General features: G+C 46.6%; 1 pseudogene; it reads left to right on the forward strand.

Annotated features, from left to right (window-relative positions):
* Positions 1–1256: 1256 nt before the first annotated feature.
* On the forward strand, positions 1257–2246 carry LOC141980958 (olfactory receptor 52K2-like; annotated as a pseudogene).
* The last annotated feature ends 19145 nt before the right edge of the window (positions 2247–21391 follow it).

Raw genomic sequence — 21391 nt, forward strand, 5'->3', positions numbered from 1 at the left:
TTTGCAACTGAACTGGGTTTTTAAGCAAAGTTCTCCCTTTCTTGATTGTGGAATCATGGCTTTTTAGCTCTCTCATAAACTCTTCTTAAAGAACTTCCATTTTTCATTCCCATTTTTCCTCCCAATCAGTTTTGCCGATAATTTGCCTTATCTTTGGGGAATTGGCCCTTTCGAAGGGTATCTGTAGATAGCTATTACTGGCTGGGAGCTGTTCTCTGCTTGTCCACAGCAATGTAATCAGTTCCATTCTTTATTTTGTTCTCCTCTATCGTATTCCCCCTTAATTGTCTCTTCTCTAAACTAACCAGTCCCAGACTTTTCAGTCTATCCACATACTCCAGCCTCCCCCATTCTCACAGCCTGCCTGGGAAATCCCCTTTCTATCTACTAGATCCTTTATAGCGACTGGGTGACCAAAAGTGAGTGCATCTCCAAAGCAGGATATTCTCCCTCCCATTCCTTAGGCATCTGAACATTGTCTTTGTTGTGGCCACTACTGTAAATGAGCAGGTGTTTCTGTGGAGCTGTTATCAATCATGCCCAAGTCTTTTCCCTGAGGAGAGTTCTAGCTGGGATGTTTCCCCCGGCACATGTCTTAGCAAAGATGTTTTTTCCCCACTCTCAGATTTTCAGTAACTAGGTGAATGGGGAAACTGCCTACAGCATGGACTCTCTAGTCTGGGTTTCATTTCATTAAGCCTATGTGTAAATTGGCAGACTTTTTTCTCTGAAAGTTTGGTCAATGACCAAAGAGCCTTGAAAAGAAATCATTGTTGCAAACCCTTACACCTCTCGTTAAGGTGCCTTTATTACGTCACTGAAACTGAAGAGTTCTGTCTTCAAAAGCGGCTTTGTAGTGTTTACACCTCCACTATTTCTTCAGCAAATGCTGCCTCTTGGCAAAAATACTTGGCAGTGCAGATAAGGCCTAAGGAAGAATGAGGGAAAATCCACTCGTGTTTCCTGCCTATTAAGGTTTCCCACACCACGATGTGTAGGAATTATTGATGAAAGGAGCACCATAAAATATGGAACTGACATTAGTAGGGTCGATTGTTCATAATTCATTTATCTTAATCATAAAAATGTCATTTCTCAGTGTGTGAAGAGCGACCAATCTGCTTCATCCATGACACCAGCCTCCAGCTGTGTATGTAGTGTCTAATATTAACTTTTTCTCTCCATCCAGACATTTGTCCTGGGACCATCACCCTAGACCCTGGGCACAATCAGGAAGTCAGGGGAACGTTCGGTACATGCAGGAAACATAGTTGTGCCTCAGCGTTGGACACCTTCTCTCCTACTCCATGTCAGATTCCAACTCAACTGACTTCACCAACCCCTCCACCTTCATCCTGCTGGGCATTCCTGGCCTGGAGGCAGCCCATGTCTGGATCTCCATCCCCTTCTGTGCCATGTACGCCATAGTCATCCTGGGGAACTTCACCATCCTGGTCATCGTGAAGAGGGAGCCCAGCCTCCATGGGCCCATGTACTATTTCCTCTGCATGCTGGTCGTCGCCGACATGGTCCCATCTACGGCCATCCTACCCAAAATGCTAAGTATCTTCTGGTTCAATTCCAGGGAGATCAATTTCAGCGCTTGCCTCACTCAGATGTTCTGCCTTCTCAGCTGCTCTGTGATGCATTCTGGGATCCTCGTGGCCATGGCTTTTGATCGCTACGTGGCCATCTGTGATCCCCTGAGATATTCCACCATTCTGACAAACCCTGTGGTCACCAAAATTGGCCTGGCCCTGGTGCTGCGTGGCGTCATGATCGTATTGCCCCTTCCCTTCCTGGTGAGGAGGTGGCCATATTGCAGAACCAACATCATTCCCTACACATACTGCAAGCACATAGCTGTGGTGAAGCTGGCCTGCGCCGACATCCGCCTCAGTAGTTACTACAGCCTGGCTGTGGCATTCTTGGTGACCGGTGTGGATGTGTTTTGTATCGCCATGTCCTATACCCAGATCCTCAGGGCCATCTTCAGCCTCCCAACAAAGGACGCCCGCCTCAAGACTTTTGAGACCTGCGGCTCCCACCTCTGTGTCATCTTAGCCTCTTACATCCTACATCTCTTCTCTGCCCTCACGGAACGGTTTGGGCACAATATGGCCCTGCATTTCCACGTTCTCATGAACAACATGTGTCTCATGGTGCCCCCCATGTTAAACCCCATCATCTATGGGGTGAGGACCCAGCAGATTCGGGATAGTCTGCTCCAGCTCTTTACTCATTAAGGGTCCTAAAGCTTTCTCCTGGTGATCTGGCTCTCAAACTGAGCTCCATGCAGAGCTGGCTGGTGACATGGTGCTGGGCCCTCTTCCCTGAATCCCTGACTGGCCAGTCAAAGAGACCTGAAACCCTTTCCTGACTTTACTGGGCTGTGTCAGTGTGACAAACTGGGGAATCTTACTATGTGCAACTCCAAGGGTTGCCGCCTTTCCAATTCCTGGTAACTGGAAGCATGAGGCCCCACCCATGTACCATGCATCTTCCCCCAGGTTACGCCCCTGCTCTGTGTCTTCCCCTCAAGGCCCTGCCCCTCACTCTCTCCTCTCCTCCCCACCTCCTGTCACTCTCTGGATCGTCCCTGTGACACTCTGCACTCCAAAGCACTCCATATTTACCATGGTGATGCAATTATGGTACGTTTTGTACAAAGTATGTCCTGTGAGGTATTATTCTAAAGGGCTTAATCTGCTTAACATTGATACCTCCTTGGGTTGTAAATGAAGTAATGAAATCATGCTTTGTGTGAGTTCCTAAAGTGTGATACGAGGCTGGAAACACCCAAAACCAGCCTTTCAGGTATGTCAAAGGATTAGCTAGACAGTGTTAATTGCTGTCATAAACACTCATCGAGGGAAGAATCCACTAGCACAGGAACTCTGTATAAGAAAGCCTCCGCGGAGGGAGTATGGAGACAACGGAGAATGTTTGGCCAATGGGGGCGGACCCCGCACGTCACATACACAGACTTTTCATAAAACTGGAAGAAACTATAAAAGGTGGGGAGTGAAATCACCTCTTGTCTTCACTGCCCCACAACTCAACACCTGCAAGAAGCTCAGGAAGGCAAAGGAGTTTGAATGGGGCAGGGGAACCCAGGCTTCAAAGCAGGTACAGCCTGTTCCTCAGGAATCTGTAAGCCTGCTTGTATCATCAGTCAGGGTGAGATATTGCTGATTCAAATCCTATCAAGCACGTGCAAGTCTTATGCTGCAGGTTTGTTTCATTTCCTGAGCAACCTGTTTTGATCTGTTCTTTTATCACTTATAATCACTTATCACCTATCCTTCTGTAGTTAATAAACCTGATTTATGTTTCATCTTAACTAGTGTGTTCTTGAGTGAAGTGTCAGGGACTCTTAGCTCCGTTAGCAAAGAAAGATGCATATCTTCCCCCATCGAGGGGGGAGAGGGTAATTAATGAGCTTGCACCATACACATCTCAGCCATGCTCCTGGAGGGGTGCAAGGCTGGAGAGCTGGGATATTCGCTGATGGTCCATGAGTAGCTTAGGTAAAGCACTCAGGTAACTTAGTTGAGTGTGTGGCAACACCTGCTCTTGTGTTGGGTGAGAACAGGGCCCGGAGGGGCTGGCTGTGTGTCACCAGCAGAGCAGGGGAAGAGGCCAACCCAGCTGAATGATTTGGGGACACAGCGGTTCCAACAGCTTCCAGGCTTCTCCCAGAGGTACATCCCATCACAATCTCCTCCTCCCACCCAGTGCCCCCAGCTGGGCTCCCTCTTCTCTGGGGATGGGACGGGAGATGCTGCAGCCTGACAAGGAGCCTGTGTGTGGGTAGGAGGCGGCCCCAGTTAATGACCCAATGCCTACCTCTGCCCTGCAGTAACTGGACATCCTTATACATAGAGATATGAATAGAATTCTTAAGTCAGTTTCATGGTCAAGATGGTGAGCTTTAGAGTTGCAAAGAGTTCCTTCAGAACTAATCCTTAGCTTGCAGTCCAATGTTCAGTATCAGGGTGATCCAGAATGGAACCGTAGACCTCAGTCTTGTGACTTGAGCTTCTCCTGACGAAGCTTAAGTGGATTTGAGATGACGGGATCAGGAACAAAGTATTCTTTTAAGGACCATTTGCAGGCTATGATAATGAAGAATTGTTGCTTTGAAATAGAATTACCTATTTCCTGTGAATACACTGGTAACGCTTCCATTCATCAGCATAAGGTAATTATCCATTAAGCGTGCATTGGTAGATAACTACAAACATCAAATAGAAATCTAGACAATGAAATTATTACACGCATGTTTAATTTCAATGTTACTATTTTCTTTTGATCTTTGAATCAACAGATATACCAACAGACAGGAACCATCTGTTTACATGGTTAACATCTAACAAGATATAAATAAATACATACAATTAGGATTACCTCTTGTTATAACCATACAGCTAAGGGTAGCCTAGAATTCCTCCTTTACCTGTAAGGGGTTAAGAAGCTCAAGTAACCTGGCTGGCACCTGACCAAAAGGACCAATGGGGAAAGAAGATGCTTTCAAATCTGGAAGGGTGGGAGGCTTTGTTTGGGCTCTTTGTTTGTGTGCTGTCTCCTGGGACTGAGAGGAGCCAGGCAGAAAACTCCTTCTCCTGCAGACCATCCTGAAACAAGTCTTTCATACCACAAAAAGTGTAAGTAAGCAAGGTGAGGTGCATTAGGTTATCATTTGTTTTTGCTTGTGACTTTTCCCTGTGCTAGAGGGAGGTTTATTCCTGTTTTTGTAACTTTAAAGTTGCCTAGAGGGAATTCCTCTGTGTTTTAAATCTTTTCTTACCCTGTAAAGTTACCTTCCATCCTGATTTTACCAAGGTGATTCTTTTACCTTTTTTAAAAAATAAAAGTCTTCTTTTAAGAACCTGATTGATTTTCAGTGTCCTAAAGACCCAGGGGGTTGGGTTTGTGCTCGGTTTGTAACCAATTGGTTAGGATATTATTCTCAAGCCTCCCCAGGAAAGGGGGTGTAGGAGTTTGGGGAGATATTTTGAGGGCTCCAAATAGCCCTCCATGAACGTTTGTTTAAATCACTTGGTGGTGGCAGCGATACCAAGGGCAAGGAAGAAATTGTGCCTTGGGGAAGTTTTTAACCTAAGCTGGTAGAAATAAGCTTAGGGGGTCCTTCATGCGGATCCCCGCATCTGTACCCCAGAGTTCAGAGTGAGGAGGGAACCCTGACACCTCTAATTCTCTAACCGTACAGGTTTACATTTCAAAGCTCAAGTCCATTTCCCATGGCGATGTTGCTATTTATGAGAAATGGCCGTAATGACCATTTATGTACTTCTCTAATATGTCTTTAAAGGTTGAATTTTGGTCAGTTAGCGTGCTAGTTGCGTAACCCTTTCTGACCATGTCACACCTATTTACTCACATTTGATCGTAGGAACCATCTGTATCCTTATGTCTTGGGGCTTTTACTGTACTCTTCACTCATGGTCCTTGTGCTCAGAGGCAGGAGGCTTGGGCGGACAGAAGAAAGGAGTAACTGTATTTTAGATAAAATCCGTTTTCTCCAGCTTCTCTACTGAGGGGTGGGCTTGGAAGGAATGGAACCTCCTCAGAAGAGGAACCAGAGAAAGGCAGTATTGGTCCAGCCCTTTACTAACACAGAGATTGGATGAGTCAGAAGAAGCTGGGGCAGGAGAGAGGCACAATGGCGGCAGAGGGGACTCTCTGGTTTCAGAGCTATGGCTGCAGCAGAGAGACAGACAACAGATGGAGCAGAAGCCAGGAGGTGGCCTCTGGACACCTTAGAGGGCTCTGATGAAATCCCAAAGAATGCTCCAGGGCAGTGAGGACACTGAGGTGGGAATGGTGTGCCGTTGTTGTATTGTGTTTAACTGGATCCGGGTATCTCTTGTGCTGTGTAAAGTAGAGGAATTGGTTTAGCAACCCCTTTTGGAAGGCCTGGATCTGTTTGCTTTAACGATCCTGTGCCCTGAAAGAGAGAAACTGAAAACAGAGTTTGCCCAAGGTGGGGGGCTCTGGGAAGGTGTGTTGAAGCAATTGGAGAGTCTGGGGGAGCCAAGCCAAATCTAGTCTCTGGGCCCTGGTGCTTGGTATGGAGCTCTCTGTATAACCCACACGCCTCCTGGGTGTGGTGTTCTGTCCCATCTAGTGGCACTGAGACCACTTAAAGAGAGAGATAAAATGAGTCTGCTTGACAGCCTTAACTAATAGGCAGTTGGCTTTTACCTCATGTAGTAGAGGCTCATGTACTAAGCTCCAAAGATCCAGAGTTCGATCCCGCCCACTGACGACCAGGGTCTGTCGGTGTTTCAAGTGGCGGATCTTCCAGAATTTCAGCTGAGAAATCTTCTATGCTACTGAGGTAGTTGGATTCCTGTTTTTGTAATTGTGAAGATGAAGCTAGAGGGGAATCCTCTTTCTTTGAAATCTTTTTATTACCCTGTAAAGTTACCTTCCATCTGGATTTTGCAGGTGTAATTCTTTTACTTTTTTCTTTATAATAAAGTTCTTCTTTTAAAAACCTGATAAATTTCAGTGTCCTGAAGACAAAGGGTCTAGTCTGTGCACACATTGCTAAGGCAATTAGCTGGTCTATTATTCTCAAGCCTCCACAGGAAAGGGGGTGAAGAGGCTTGGGGGGATATTTGGGGGAATAGGGATTCCAAGTGATTCTTCCCTGAGTTTTTGATAAAATCACTCGATGGTGGCAGCAATACCGTCCAAAGACAAGGACAGGAATTTGTGCCTTGGGGAAGTTTTAACCTAAAATGGTAGAATATAAGCTAAGGGGGTCTTTCATGTGGGTCCCCACATCTGCACCCCAAGTTCAGAGTGTGTGGGGAGGGGGAACCCTGACAGTCTCTCCCTTGGAAAGTGCTCCGCAGAATGGAAGAGGCAGGAAGACCCTGTTCTAGTGGATTTTGTCCCATCTCACTCTCTCTATCCATGAATTTTGGTGCCTTTTCTCTCCCTTTCCTCTCTAATTCCTCACACACACACATGCCTCCCTCTCTCTGCCACTTCTAATGTGCATCCCACCCTAGGTGCCAGTTACAAACACTCAAGGCTCTGTAATTCCATCCACTTCAGTGGAAATAACAGGTGTAGCACTGTGAGCTGCTGCGGCTGAGCACTGATCTGGCTGGGCATGAAGCAGTGCGCATGAGCCTGGTTAATAATCCACATAACCCTAAGTCCCTCATCATTACCATCAAGCAGCCTGCAACTGCAAACTGCAACCAGCTCAGTATTAACCTGTCTAGAGGGATTGCTGGGCAGAAGGCAGCTTCTTAGATAGGGCTGGATGCTGCTAGAAAGATGTGGGGGCTGCGCTCTTACAGTGCAGCATTTGTGGGGATGTCATGGCCGCAGGCTTGCTACAAAGCTAGAGATCTATAGAACAATGGGTACCCCAGCTCCAGTGGATGGAAGGAAAATGTGGGGGGCTGAGGAACTCCAGGCTGATGTTTTCAGTGCTCACAGTCTCCAGCAGCTTCTCCGTAACAAGATCAGCAGCAGAAGAACAGGCGTGAGGAATTCTTGAACCCACAACCACGCCCATCAGCGCTGTGCCAGTCTTGGCAGCCTTCTTGCTGGGGACACAGAGCTAGAGTGAAAGACCAGCATATTCTGAAGTGGGCATACCAAGGAATATCACGATATGCCCAGTTGTCATCTGGGTGCCAAACGTTTAGGTGGCACAACAGACCTGCCACTGCGTGAATATACAACCTGATCCCCTTAAACACCTTCCAGAGATTAATCGGGGCAGCACTCGGTTTGCAAGGAGGCTACGTTCCTTTGGGATTTGCCATGAAAATAATGATGATGCCTGATGGGACGAACAGCTCCCCAGATACTGTGGCAAAAGGTCTGTTTCTCCAGTAATGTGTGTGAGGCTGAGGTCTGAGAAACAGAAAGTGCAGGAGACACTCGCTGAACAATGAAAGTGAATTGGACATTTTCAGGGGGTCACATACTGCACATGTGATGGGTAACTGGGAAAACACTCTTCTGTTTCCTTTGCTCTGAATGATGGCTTGCTTTTCTCCTGTAATACAGAACAGAATGTTGTCTTTTTCAGGAGATGGATGTATGGCTTATATTGAAACACAAAATTAGACCTTAGAGAGCTCTAATTTGATAGATATGTTGCTGTGACATGTTGTACCCCAAAGCAACACCCTGGAACCCCCATATTCACCACTGTTATATAGTTGCCCCAAATCTTGTACAAACTATGTCATGTGAGGTGTCAGTGGAAAAGCAATGGTTTGCTGAATATGATTATCCTATTTGCATGCAAATATGAATATCTACTATGTACCTGTATTTCAAATGTGATTCCTCCTGTGGTAACTCCCACATGGTAGTTTACAACTAGTCGAGCCAGCACATTATGAAAGGACTATTCAAGTTGATGGCCCATCAATGAGCACACAATGGGCCATGGAAGAAGCTTCTCCCCACCTGGTGGACTTTCCTGTAGATGTCTGGCCAGAATGTGGGTAATGGTCCCTGTGATGACTCACTGAAGGATGCAAGGACATGTGACCAGGTCATGTGACACTGGACTCCATCTTGTGCCTCTACTTTCCCACTGACAGTGCTGGGGGCTTTGTTTGGAACAATGAAGTTCCCTGAACATGGCAGAAGCTATAAAACGGGGAAGTGACATCATCACTTAGCCAACTCCCCCCGCAATTAAACACCACAAGACACGTCTGGAGGGAAAAGATTTTGACTGGGGAGGTGGTCCCAGACTGGAAAGGAGAAATCCTGGCCTGTGTAGGGAAGATTGTCCCATCAGGGTGAGATACTGCTTGATTCAAACCCTGTCTAATTTATAGTACTGAGATTGCGATTTTGCTTTATTTTTTAGCTTATCTACTTTGAGCTGTACACTTCTTAGTTACAATCACTTTCTGTAGTAAATAAATCATTTTAATATTTTTTACCTAAAATAGTTGTTGTTTGAAGTGTAAAGGGAAATCTGCTCAGGAACGGGGGCTGGTGCATTGTCCTCTCCACATTGAGGGAGGGATGGAGTGGAAAATAAACTTACAATGGTCAGGCTACTGCCCCGGGCTAGATGGGAAAGTGGGTAAGGGGCACAGGTGTTACAAGCTTTGAAGGAATGTTTGAACTTGTTTCTTAGGACACTTTTTAAACACAGGTAAAGATGATGTGAAACAGTGTCTGTGGGACAAAAAGGTGAAAACTGTGGATGAGATGGCTTCTCTAGCTGATGATTTGAGAAGACAAGCAATTATTGTGAATAAACCACAGACAGAGGGGTTTACACTTGATGGGAAGTATGGTCCCATTTTACCCCATTCTTCTAATTCCCAACCCTAATCTCCTGTGAAAAGGGAAGAGTCCAGGAGGTCCTATCAATGTAATTTCACTGATCACCTGAGGAATAAATGCCCTGTGCTCAAAGAAAGCATTGTTACGAATTACACCTGGTAGGACACGCACACGAGTGCTACGAATTACACCTGGTAGGACACGCACACACAACTGCTGCGAATTATACCTGGTAGGACACGCACACCAATGTTGCGAATTATACCTGATAGGTCACGCACAGTTCGAATCTAGGCTGAGGCACAGAAACAAAGTCCACAACTGCAGAGTTCCCAAAAGACACTAAGTTTATTACACTCGAGCGTGGTGCCCCCCTGCTAGCCAGGAGGAGACCCTGAATATAGATTATACAAAGGTTATATACTTTTTAGCAAAGCATGTTGCCCTCGTGCATCGGAAACCTTAGCCAATAAACAAACCCTTGTCTTATCTACCACCTATCCCTGCTTGGTGCATTCCTCGTGCTATACCAGTATGTTAATTACACAGCATGGTCCTAAAGCCATGCATCAGTAACTTTTATTATCAGGATGGGAGGCCTCACATCAAGGTCAAGAGACAGGGAGTTAGAGACTAACAAAAACCAAATACTGGGAGTCAAGGCAGGCTGGAGACAAGGAGGAGGATTTTCACAGGGATTCAGTATCTAAGGATCACTCCTCCTGGTGTATGATGTGCTGGCATTTAAACAATGGTGGGCCCCAAACCAAAATGGAGTCACATGTGCTAACTTTTCCTTAACAGTCCTCCCTTTTTTTTTGTACATCAGTAAGCTATAGTGGGGCTGAGTAACCATGCTGCAGGGTTAGCAACTGCCGACAGCATATACTGCAGCATTGTAGGCATACAAAAAATAACGCAAAAACAATAACAGCAAAAAAAGTAAATACAAAATACGCCGTCCCCAAGTCCCCACATCCGGTAGCCATGAGGTGAGCCAGTCTCAGACCTCCTGGAATCCGGCGCTGGTAGTGTCGAGGCTGATGTGGTGGAATAGGGCTGCCTGTTGCTTGAGGATGTGGATGTCAGTTTCCACCCTATAGTGCTGATTTACAAATACACAACAGCTTGAGTTGACCAGAGCACACACCCCGCCCTGATTTGCAAGGAGATAATCCAGGGCTAGGCGGTTTTACAATGTAGTTTGGGATAGCTGGGTGACTTCAATTTGAAGGGCAGATAGAGCATCTGCAGTAGCATTTGCCATTAGTTCCAAAGCAGCTGAAATATTAACTATAGCTTTTTCCAGCTGGCTTACTCCCAACCATGGCAGAAACCAATGCACAAAGGAGTGAAAGTCTTTGGGCCGTTGAGAAAGGGGGTTTAAAGGAATACTTCATCGGTCCCTCCATACTAGATTGCGGATCTCTCCTCGGGTCAGGTTCTGGTGTACTGTCACGGCGGGTACTATAGCCCCTAAGGTACATGTACCACACCATTCTGCTGGGAGAACCTTATAGGCTGTGTGATTGCATAACCAATGCCAGCCAGACCCCTCGGGGACTGGCCACGGGGTCCTGGAGTAGGTAGAGGGGCCTCCCGCACCAGAGCTGATTTGGGTGGTGTTCTGGCACCCCACAAAATTCCCTACAAAAACTGTATTTTCTATACCCTTACGTCGTGACACACATAAAGCATAATTACCCTGAGCCACCATATCAATAAACCATATTTGGATTGTAACATTCCAGTTAAATGTAGTGTTTGCCCATAGCTTAGCTTGGAGTGTTTGATTAAGGGGGATAGGTACCCCTATCAATGGACCCCCTGACCTAAATATGTGGGGGTATGAATACAAATCCAACACTGCATTCGATTTACACCCTGTTTGATAGCACGGGTTAAATTCAAGAAGCTATTGCCCTCCCATCCTTGTACTGGACTTGGGAATAGGGAGAGGACCCCCCAGGTAAACCATACCAATGTCGACATCCTCCCCTGTACCATACAAAAAACACTACCCCCAATGTAAGTCCAATAAACAGGAACACAAAAGGTCCTGGCGGGCTGTGAAGGTCCCAGTAGCTGGAAAGCTCAGTCCATGGGTTGGTTGTAGTGTTCATTCGTGAAGTGGCTCGTCCAATGGCTTGTCAGGGTCAGGTGGGGGGTCCCAGCGCCAACTTAACGTAGCTATGATGGATCCAGGAACCTTTACCTGCAAAGGAGTGGTGGCAGATGGTGGGAGTAATGTCCGTGGCTGTAAGGCGTTTTTGGTATTTATACTTGCCTACAAGCACAGGTTCCAGCCTCTGGAATAAACACAACCCACCATTTCACTTCACATTCCCAAGAATACATCCCGCAACTTCCTCCCTGCCAATGTACAATGCTCCGTTTTTGCCATTAAGGCCAATTCTCAGTGTCTTTTGCAGTCAGGAATCCTTGGGTTTTGGTGGTTTTAGCAGAGCAGGCGTTTTTTCTTTTTTCTTGGAACAGGCATGGTTTTGCATTATACAGGGGAGAGGTTACTAGCACGTCACCCTGTAGTGCTTTGGTTTCTTTAGCAAATACTGAATGCAGGTTAGCTTTGTCAGTGGACAAGGGAGAGGTTACTAGCACTTCACCTTGGTTTTTTTTTCTGCTGTTTAAAAGGAGGAAAGAAAAAAAAAACCCAGAAGGAGGGACAGGCTGATCAGTAGTCGAAGTGAAGTCATCTCGAGGTGGAGGGGTCTTTTTGCAGTAAGAAGCATGGGTCCAGGCAGTCAGTCCTTGGCACTTCACAGCAGTGTTGGTAGTTAGCAGGACTTAATAAGGGCCTTTCCAGCATGGGGCCAGAGTAGTCTTTTGTTGATGGACCTTTATTTAGACCCAGTTACCTGGTTTTAACAAATAGCAAGTTTGCTTAGGATCCTTGGAGCAGGACTTCTTTTACCTGTAAATACAGAGACCTAACACATTTCATTAATGTCTGGCAGTGTGTTGCAGATCTCACAGCTGCTTGGGCACATTCAAGCCCCACTCTTTCTTGGCTATTAGCCAAATCCTAGCTGTGAGTAGTGTCCTTGGGCAGGCCAGTGTCTTATCTTTGGGCCGAGCCTGCCAGCTGCAGCGTTGAATTAGCTCGTCCTCCGTTTTATTTCTTTTCCCCTCCTTGGCTTTTATTAACCTGCAAAGGAAACTTTCACTTTTTACTCATACACCTTTGTTTAAAAAGGAACACCTGTACATTGCCCATTATACAGCACTTTAGTCTTATTGTTTAATGTATGCCACATACACCCTTCTAGGAAAATGACTTTATTACGGAGCTTTGGAGCAACAAGCCAGGACAAGCACACCCACTTTTGAGGAGTCCACTTGGTACAACCTCTGGTGTCCAATAGCTTTCCTCCCTCCCCAGCCCTCTGGCTAGAAATGTGAGGTAGCCAGAAGGGTCTCATGTATAATATGGGGAGTGGGTTAACCTTTCATGTCCTTGCTTCCAAAGACTGTTGGTGTGCAAATTTTAACAACAATTTTTTTCAATTAAAAGATCTGGCCAATGAAATTTTTTTTTTTTACTTAAGCAAATGTATTAAACTTTAGTATATCACATTTTTTGATATTATCCAAACACTTTGTATTCCAAGTTGAATAAAACAAGTATCTGCATTTTGATTTAACCCTTTTATTTAGTTTTAAACTAAACTGTCCTATGAAAAATTAAACACAGCAATTCTGGCCACAAGACAAACACCACAAGACTGGACATAGAACACAGAACAGAATTCCTATTGTGCCAGTAAATTCATGAGATGTTGAATTGCTTTTCAGCTGGCATCAGTTTTCTCTGATTTTCTGAAAGACAAAAATAAAACACAGATCTACCCCATTTGGGCAGTCAGTCATTGCTTAAAATATTTCCTTTTTATACAAATACCCTTGTTAATTGCAGGCAAAACAGAGGAATTATCCATATTTTCTTGTATTTGTTTTATAGGCAGCCCAGGTTTCAGTGGCCTCTACCTTATCAGTTAGGTAATTTACATTAAAACAAATGCTTTCCAGCTTGCTTTTGGATCCACAGGTTAAAGATTCTTACTTTAAAAAGGGCACAATAAACTTTACCAGACTTTTGATTGCCTTTTACTTTTAACTCCTGCTGTCAAACACACAGCGACCTGAAAAGGAAGACACTACCTATTGTAGCCCCTTGGAGCCTAATAAGATATTAATTAAGTAGCACTGTATAATTGCATTTCTTTGGAAAAGGGCCCATTTTTTCCAAAATGGCTGCAAAAAAACCAAGAATTCTTTTTCTTTCCAGTATTTCACAAAGTTCAACTGCTTAATTCTTTCCAGCAACTACAGAGTTAACTTCTTACTTTCCTTTCTTAAATCACTTGCTTATTTCCCAAAACGACACCCAATTAACTTAGATTTTACCATTCCAAGTATTATTCCGGGATTTACGTTTTTCATTCCTGTAATTATTTACTCCTCTTTTTCCACTATGACCTCCAAGTTTCCAACCTGTTTTCCAGTCTCTCTATCTGTTGCCTGCCTGCTTGGGCCCGATCCTGTTTTTCTCTCTGAACTGCCCCTTCCAGGAGCACCAGCTTTGTTTCACTACCAAATTAACAAGGAGGGTGGACTTCTTAACTAGCCCCCAGCCCTCCTGGTCTCTTTTCTTAAATATTTTCACTTACAAAGGCTACCCGAGTCCTCCCCCCATGAGGCTTGTCACCTGGACAGAAAGCATGGCTAATTGGCAAGCAAGGAGGTGACGGGCATAAGTCAGAAAGCCGAAGGTAAGCCAGAGGAGGGGCAGAAGCAGGCATAGCACAGAGCGGGGCTGGAGACCCCTGAGATGAATAAGAAAAGGAGGAGGAAAGAGGATGTCCTTTCGCACGCGCATAAGCCCAGTTGTCCCATACATACCAATAATCCATCTGGGCTGGAGCTTTGTTCTCCAGCCTCCTTCTAAACGCTGTTAATGTATCCCCAGCAAAGGACCCGTCCGGTGGCCATTCAACAGATGTTTGAGTTGTTAGTGCTGGCCACTCAACCTTACATAAAATAACAGCTTTTTTCCTACCTAACCCATGGGTGCCAGAAATATTCCCCCAATTCTCAAGAATTTCAGCCAAAGGGGTCCCCTTACTTACACTGTGCCCAGAACCCATAATGGGCTACCAAAAGAATACAAAATGTGCCACCTTATCGCCTAAGCGACGGCTCACCCCCCCTTCTCGGAGTTCTCAAAGGTGAACTCACCCTGTGCCGGCTGGAGCTGTCCGAGAGGAGGAGTGTAGCCTTGCTTGTTGGGGCGAGCCTAGAGTCCCGGCGGAGTCGCGAAAACTGTTACGAATTACACCTGGTAGGACATGCACACAACTGCTGCGAATTATACCTGGTAGGACACACACACAAGTGCTACGAATTACACCTGGTAGGACACGCACACGAGTGCTACGAATTACACCTGGTAGGACACGCACACACAACTGCTGCGAATTACACCTTGTAGGACACGCACACAAATGCTACAAATTACACCTGGTAGGACACGCACACCAGTGCTGCAAATTATACCTGATAGGACACGCACACACAACTGCTGCGAATTATACCTGGTAGGACACGCACACCAATGCTACGAATTATACCTGATAGGACACGCACACCAGTGCTGCAAATTATACCTGATAGGACACGCACAGTTCGAATCTAGGCTGAGGCACAGAAACAAAGTCCACAACTGCAGAGTTCCCAAAAGACACTAAGTTTATTACGCTCGAGCGTGGTGCCCCCCTGCTAGCCAGGAGGGGACCCTGAATACAGATTATACAAAGGTTATATACTTTTTAGCAAAGCATGTTGCCCTCGTGCATCGGAAACCTTAGCCAATAAACAAACCCTTGTCTTATCTACCACCTATCCCTGCTTGGTGCATTCCTCGTGCTATACCAGTATGTTAATTACACAGCATGGTCCTAAAGCCATGCATCAGTAACTTTTATTATCAGGATGGGAGGCCTCACATCAAGGTCAAGAGACAGGGAGTTAGAGACTAACAAAAACCAAATACTGGGAGTCAAGGCAGGCTGGAGACAAGGAGGAGGATTTTCACAGGGATTCAGTATCTAAGGATCACTCCTCCTGGTGTATGATGTGCTGGCATTTAAACAATGGTGGGCCCCAAACCAAAATGGAGTCACATGTGCTAACTTTTCCTTAACACATTCAGCAGGTAGGCCATGTGAATGCTGCGATTTAGCACAGAAGCCCCTTTGGCACGTGTCATTTATCATAAGGTTTCTAAAATTAGCCTCTGCTGAACTAGGCATGAAGCACTTAAAGGCTGTCAGCATTAATAGCAGGGAACACCTTGGGTGGGAAGATACAGGGGCAGAAATTTCGGTGGTTAGGAGAGGTATACTGCAACAAGGAGAAATACTGACAGGACAGATGGCAGAACTTTTATTATTTTGCTCTTACAAAATCCTTTTGCCTTTGGCTAAAGTGCACATAGAAACCGAAGGTTTGGAAGCTGTATTATCAGTGGGGGTAGGAGAAAATAATCCTATTGATAAGCTAATTGGCAATGATTTCTTCCATGTAGCTCAGGCTGTTAGAGTGTCCACCTTCAGCAAGAAGGTGCTTTCTGTTGGGACCTCAGAGGGAAATGGGAAAGTCCCAGGAACTGCTCAAAGAATGAGAGGTCTCCTTGATTCCTCTGCAGGAGGATGAAGCTGCATGTTTCCAGGTGTGGGGGTGGTTGAGACCAGCTCCTGCCCTGTAGCTAAGGCCAGCGTTGCCTTAGGGAAAAAATGTCAGTGTTGAAGCTAAACAAGGGGCAAACCCAATGCTAGGGAGCACAGGGAGATGGGTTCCAGAGGGGAGCTGTAGTGAGGGAAAGATTCACTGGTGCGGCACATTGTGCTGGTCGTCCTGGGAATTAGCTCTTTGCAGCTCCGGCGTGCCTCCTTCTGGCCAGTGTCTCACCTGCCTCAGGCCCCATGTACCTCCTGGACCCTGGTGGCCTTTAATGTCAGGGTTCTGCCTCCAGCAGTACCCCCTTACTCTGGGTTTCCCCTCCCAGGGGAACCCCCCAACCCTCTATCCCCACCTTGCCTCAGTGGCTACTGCCAGTCATCATCTAGCCCCCTCTCACTGGTGCAAACTGCAGTTCGTAAAGGCCGCTCATCATTAGCAAGGAGGTTGGGACCAGCTGCCTCTGCCTATTCCTGGGCTGCCCCTCTGCAGCCCCAATACCTCCATAGGCCTTGCTCAAGGCCTGCAGCCTGGGGAGTTGCCAGGCTGGAGCTCCCCAGCTCCTTTTGCCTTTCCCCAGCTCTACTCTGCCTCAGGTACCCTTTCTCTCAGGTAGCCAGGTCCTTCTCCCTCCAGGCTGGAGAGAGAGGGTCTCCTCCCAGCTCCCAGCCCACAGCCCTCTTCTAAGGGCCAGCTGGGCCCTGATTGAGCTGGCCACAGCTGTGGCTGCTTCCCCAATCAACGAGGTTTGCTGCTTTCACTCCTTTTTTCCAGTCGCAGCCCTCTGCAAGGCTGCTTTTACTATTGGCTCCCAAGGGCAGCCCTCTCCCAGGGCTGTTTTAGCCCCTTCAGGGCTGGAGTGGGGTGCTCACCCCACTACAGGAGCCCAGAGCAGGGTGATAGAATCATAGAAACTACTGAAGAGGTGGTTATGGGTTTCTTTAACAAAGCAGCAGGAGGCAAGGCCACCTGAGAAAGGGAGAGGGGTTTGGAACCTGCCACTGAGACATCTGTCCAGGCTGTTAGCTGTGAGTCCTTCACACATGAAAAGGGGATAGCTCCCACTCTAGAGAGCACAGGGGTATGTGTCCTAGAGGGGGCCGCAGAGGAGGAAAATAGGGGAGGAACAGTGGGAGTACAGGAATGTCTCCTCACTGATCACATGGGGGACGATGCCCAGGACAGAATGGCTGATTCAGCATCTGTGCTCCCAGGCACTCAACCTGTGGCTCTGGCATTGAAAGGGAACTGTGTAACTGACCTGCCGGACATGAGCAGTCACACAACTGACCTCTCATGGATAGAGAAAAGGGGGACGGAGGGTACCCAAATCCAGAGTTATTGTTACATCTCATGATGCAATCATAGAATCCTAGAATATTAGGGTTGGAAGGGACCTCAGGAGGTCATCTAGTCCAACCCCCTGCTCAAAGCAGGATCAATCCCCAATTAAATCATCCCAGCCATGGCTTTGTCAAGCCTGACCTTAAAAACTTCTAAGGAAGGAGATACCACCACCTCCCTAGGGAACGCATTCCAGTGTTTCACTACCCTCCTAGTGAAAAAGTTTTTCCTAATATCCAACCTAAACTTCCCCCACTGCAACTTGAGACCATTACTCCTTGTTCTGTCATCAGCTACCACTGAGAACAGTCTAGAGCCATCCTCTTCCGAGCCCCCTTTCAGGTAGTTGAGAGCAGCTATCAAATCCCCCTCATTCTTCTCTTCCACAGACTAAACAATCCCAGTTCCCTCAGCCTCTCCTCGTAAGTCATGTGTTCCAGTCTCCTAATCATTTCTGTTGCCCTCCGCTGGACGCTATCCAATTTTTCCACATCCTTCTTGTAGTGTGGGGCCCAAAACTGGACACAGTGCTCCAGATGAGGCCTCACCAATGCCGAATAGAGGGGAATGATCATGTCCCTCGATCTGCTGGCAATGCCCCTACTTATACATCCCAAAATGCCATTGGCCTTCTTGGCAACAAGGGCACACTGTTGACTCATATCCAGCTTCTCGTCCACTGTAACCCCTAGGTCCTTTTCTGCAGAACTGCTGCCGAGCCATTCGGTCCCTCGTCTGTAGCGGTGCATGGGATTCTTCCATCCTAAGTGCAGGACTCTGCACTTGTCCTTGTTGAACCTCATCAGATTTCTTTTGGCTCAATCCTCCAATTTGTCTAGGGCCCTCTGTATCCTGTCCCTACCCTCCAGCATATCTACCTCTCCTCCCAGTTTAGTGTCATCTGCAAACTTGCTGAGGCTGCAATCCACACCATCCTCCAGATCATTTATGAAGATATTGAACAAAACCGGACCCAGGACTGACCCTTGGGCACTCCACTTGATACCGGCTGCCAACTAGACATGGAGCCATTGATTACTACCCGTTGAGCCCGACAATCTAGCCAACTTTCTATCCACCTTATAGTCCATTCATCCAGCCCATACTTCTTTAACTTGCTGGCAACAATACTGTGGGAGACCGTCTCAAAAGCTTTGCTAAAGTCAAGGAACAACACGTCCACTGCTTTCCCTTCATCCACAGAGCCAGTGATCTCGTCATAGAAGGCAATTAGATAAGTCAGGCATGACTTGCCTTTGGTGAATCCATGCTGACTGTTCCTGATCACTTTCCCCTCCTCTGAGTGCTTCAGAATTGATTCCTTGAGGACCTGTTCCATGGTTTTTCCAGGGACTGAGGTAAGGCTGACTGGCCTGTAGTTCCCAGGATCCTCCTTCTTCCCTTTTTTAAACATGGGCACTACATTAGCCTTTTTCCAGTCCTCCGGGACCTCCCCGAATCGCCATGAGTTTTCCAAGATAATGGCCAATGGCTCTGCAATCACATCCGCCAACTCCTTCAGCACTCTCGGATGCAACGCATCCGGCCCCACGGACTTGTGCTCTTCCAGCTTTTCTAAATAGTCCCGAACCACTTCTTTCTCCATAGAGGGCTGGTCACCTCCTCCCCATGCTGTGCTGCCCAGTGCAGTAGTCTGGGAGCTGACCTTGTACCTGAAGACAGAGGCAAAAAAAGCATTGAGTACAGTAGCTTTTTCCACATCCTCTGTCACTAGGTTGCCTCCCTCATTCAGTAAGGGGCCCACACTTTCCTTGACTTTCTTCTTGTTGCTAACATACCTGAAGAAACCCTTCTTGTTACTCTTAACATCTCTTGCTAGCTGCAAATCCAGGTGTGATTTAGCCTTCCTGAGTTCACTCCTGTATGCCTGAGCAATATTTTTATACTCTTCCCTGGTCATTTGCCCAATCCTCCACTTCTTGTAAGCTTCCTTTTTGTGTTTAAGATCAGCAAGGATTTCACTGTTAAGCCAAGCTGGTCGCCTGCCCTATTTACTATTCTTTCTACACATTGGGATGGTTTGTCCCTGTAACCTCAGTAAGGATTCTTTAAAATACAGCCAGCTCTCCTGGACTCCTTTCCCCCTCATGTTATTCTCCCAGGGGATCCTGCCCATTAGTTCCCTGAGGTTGTCAAAGTCTGCTTTTCTGAAGTCCAGGGTCCGTATTCTGCTGCTCTCCTTTCTTCCTGTGTCAGGATCCTGAACTCAACCATCTCATGGTCACTGCCTCCCAGGTTCCCAGCCACTTTTGCTTCCCCTACTAATTCTTCCCGGTTTGTGAGCAGCAGGTCAAGAAGAGCTCTGCCCCTACTTGGTTCCTCCAGCACTTCCACCAGGAAATTGTCCCCTACACTTTCCAAAAACTTCCTGGATTGTCTGTGCACCGCTGTATTGCTCTTCCAGCAGATATCAGGGTGATTGAAGTCTCCCATGAGAACCAGGGCCTGCCATCTAGTAACTTCTGTGAGTTGCTGGAAGAAAGCCTCATCCAATGTTTGTTGCTAATGGTAAATCTTATAACAAAAATTTGGCACTGATGGTAAATCCTATCAAAAGTTGTAACATGCTACATGTAGTGAAAAAGAAGCCCTATGGGAATACTGCTTCTCAGCTAACACCTCTAAACAGGCTCAAAGCTTGTTACGGCAGGGAAAGCATAATAAACCTGAGTTTTTGAACTCAGATAGTCATTTTCCTTTATTTCTTAGGTCATCTCCTTTGATCTGTACACTTATTACTTATAGTCACTTAAAATCTATCCTTCTGTGGTTAATAACTCGGTTTTATATTTTTTTTTCTCTAAAACAGTGTGTTGTTTTAAATGCAAAAGGAAAACCTGATCAGGAACAGGGGCTAGTGTATTGTCCTCTCCACACTGAGGGAGGGGTGGACTGGGTAATAAACTAACAGTCTCTGGGCTTCTGACCAGGGTAAGACAGTACAGCTCTGGGTTCCTCGCCTGGGGAGCTCTGCGGGCAGGGGCGGGCAGGTGGGGAATTGGCTTTAGCCTCTCTATTGCTGGTTCATGAATGCCTCATGAAAACATTCATGTAACTGCAGCTGGGTGGAGATGTGTCTGGCTGTGTCCGGCTGTAAGAGTCCAAACCTGGAGAGGATAGCAGCTTGTCACATCCTCAAAGTGTGAAAGGGAGCCCAGGTTGGTATGCCAGAGGGCTCGGTGATACACCCTTTCCAGGTTGCATCCTGGGCAAGTCCGTCACACCCACCTAAAGAACAAGCCCTGCTAGACTGTGAGTCTATTTCCTTCTTGTCATGCTCTCAGTTACTAATGGAGAGACCATGGTTAGAGCAGGGAAGTCATGAGTCCTGGGTTCTCTCTGTCATTCTCTGTGTGACCTTCACCAAGTCAGTCTTCCTTTGCCTCAGTTTACCTGTCAGTATAATGAGGATATGTTCACAGTGACTTTCTTTTACTAGGTGTTTTGAAGATCCTTCAATGAAAGGTGTTACACAGTATGATGATAGTTACTGATGAGAATTACTGCTCTCTGATCCATTCGCGATAGCCCCATGTGCCTGCAGAAAGTGTCCGTATCTCTCCTCACTTACCTTAAGAACATAAGAATGGCCATACTGGGTCAGACCAAAGGTCCATCCAGCCCAGTATCCTGTCTACCGACAGTGGCCAATGCCAGATGCCCTGGAGTGAGTGAACCTAACAGGTAATGATCAAGTGATTTCTCTCCTGCCATCCATCACCCGCCTCTGACAAATAGAGGCTAAGGACACCATTCCTTACCCATCCTAGCTAATATCCATAAATGGACTTAACCTCCATGAATTTATCCAGGTCTCTTTTAAACCCTGTTATAGTCCCAGTTCTCTTTTAAACCTTGTTTAGTCATATAGTCACCTTTCTCCAGATCTCTCTGTCTACTATCTACCCATTAATACTGGGCATTTACAGGGTATCAGAACCTCTGGAGAGCTGCCCAT

Source organism: Natator depressus, chromosome 1 (genome assembly GCF_965152275.1).
Source record: "Natator depressus isolate rNatDep1 chromosome 1, rNatDep2.hap1, whole genome shotgun sequence".
In the NCBI taxonomy this organism is placed as follows: Eukaryota; Metazoa; Chordata; order Testudines; family Cheloniidae; genus Natator; species Natator depressus.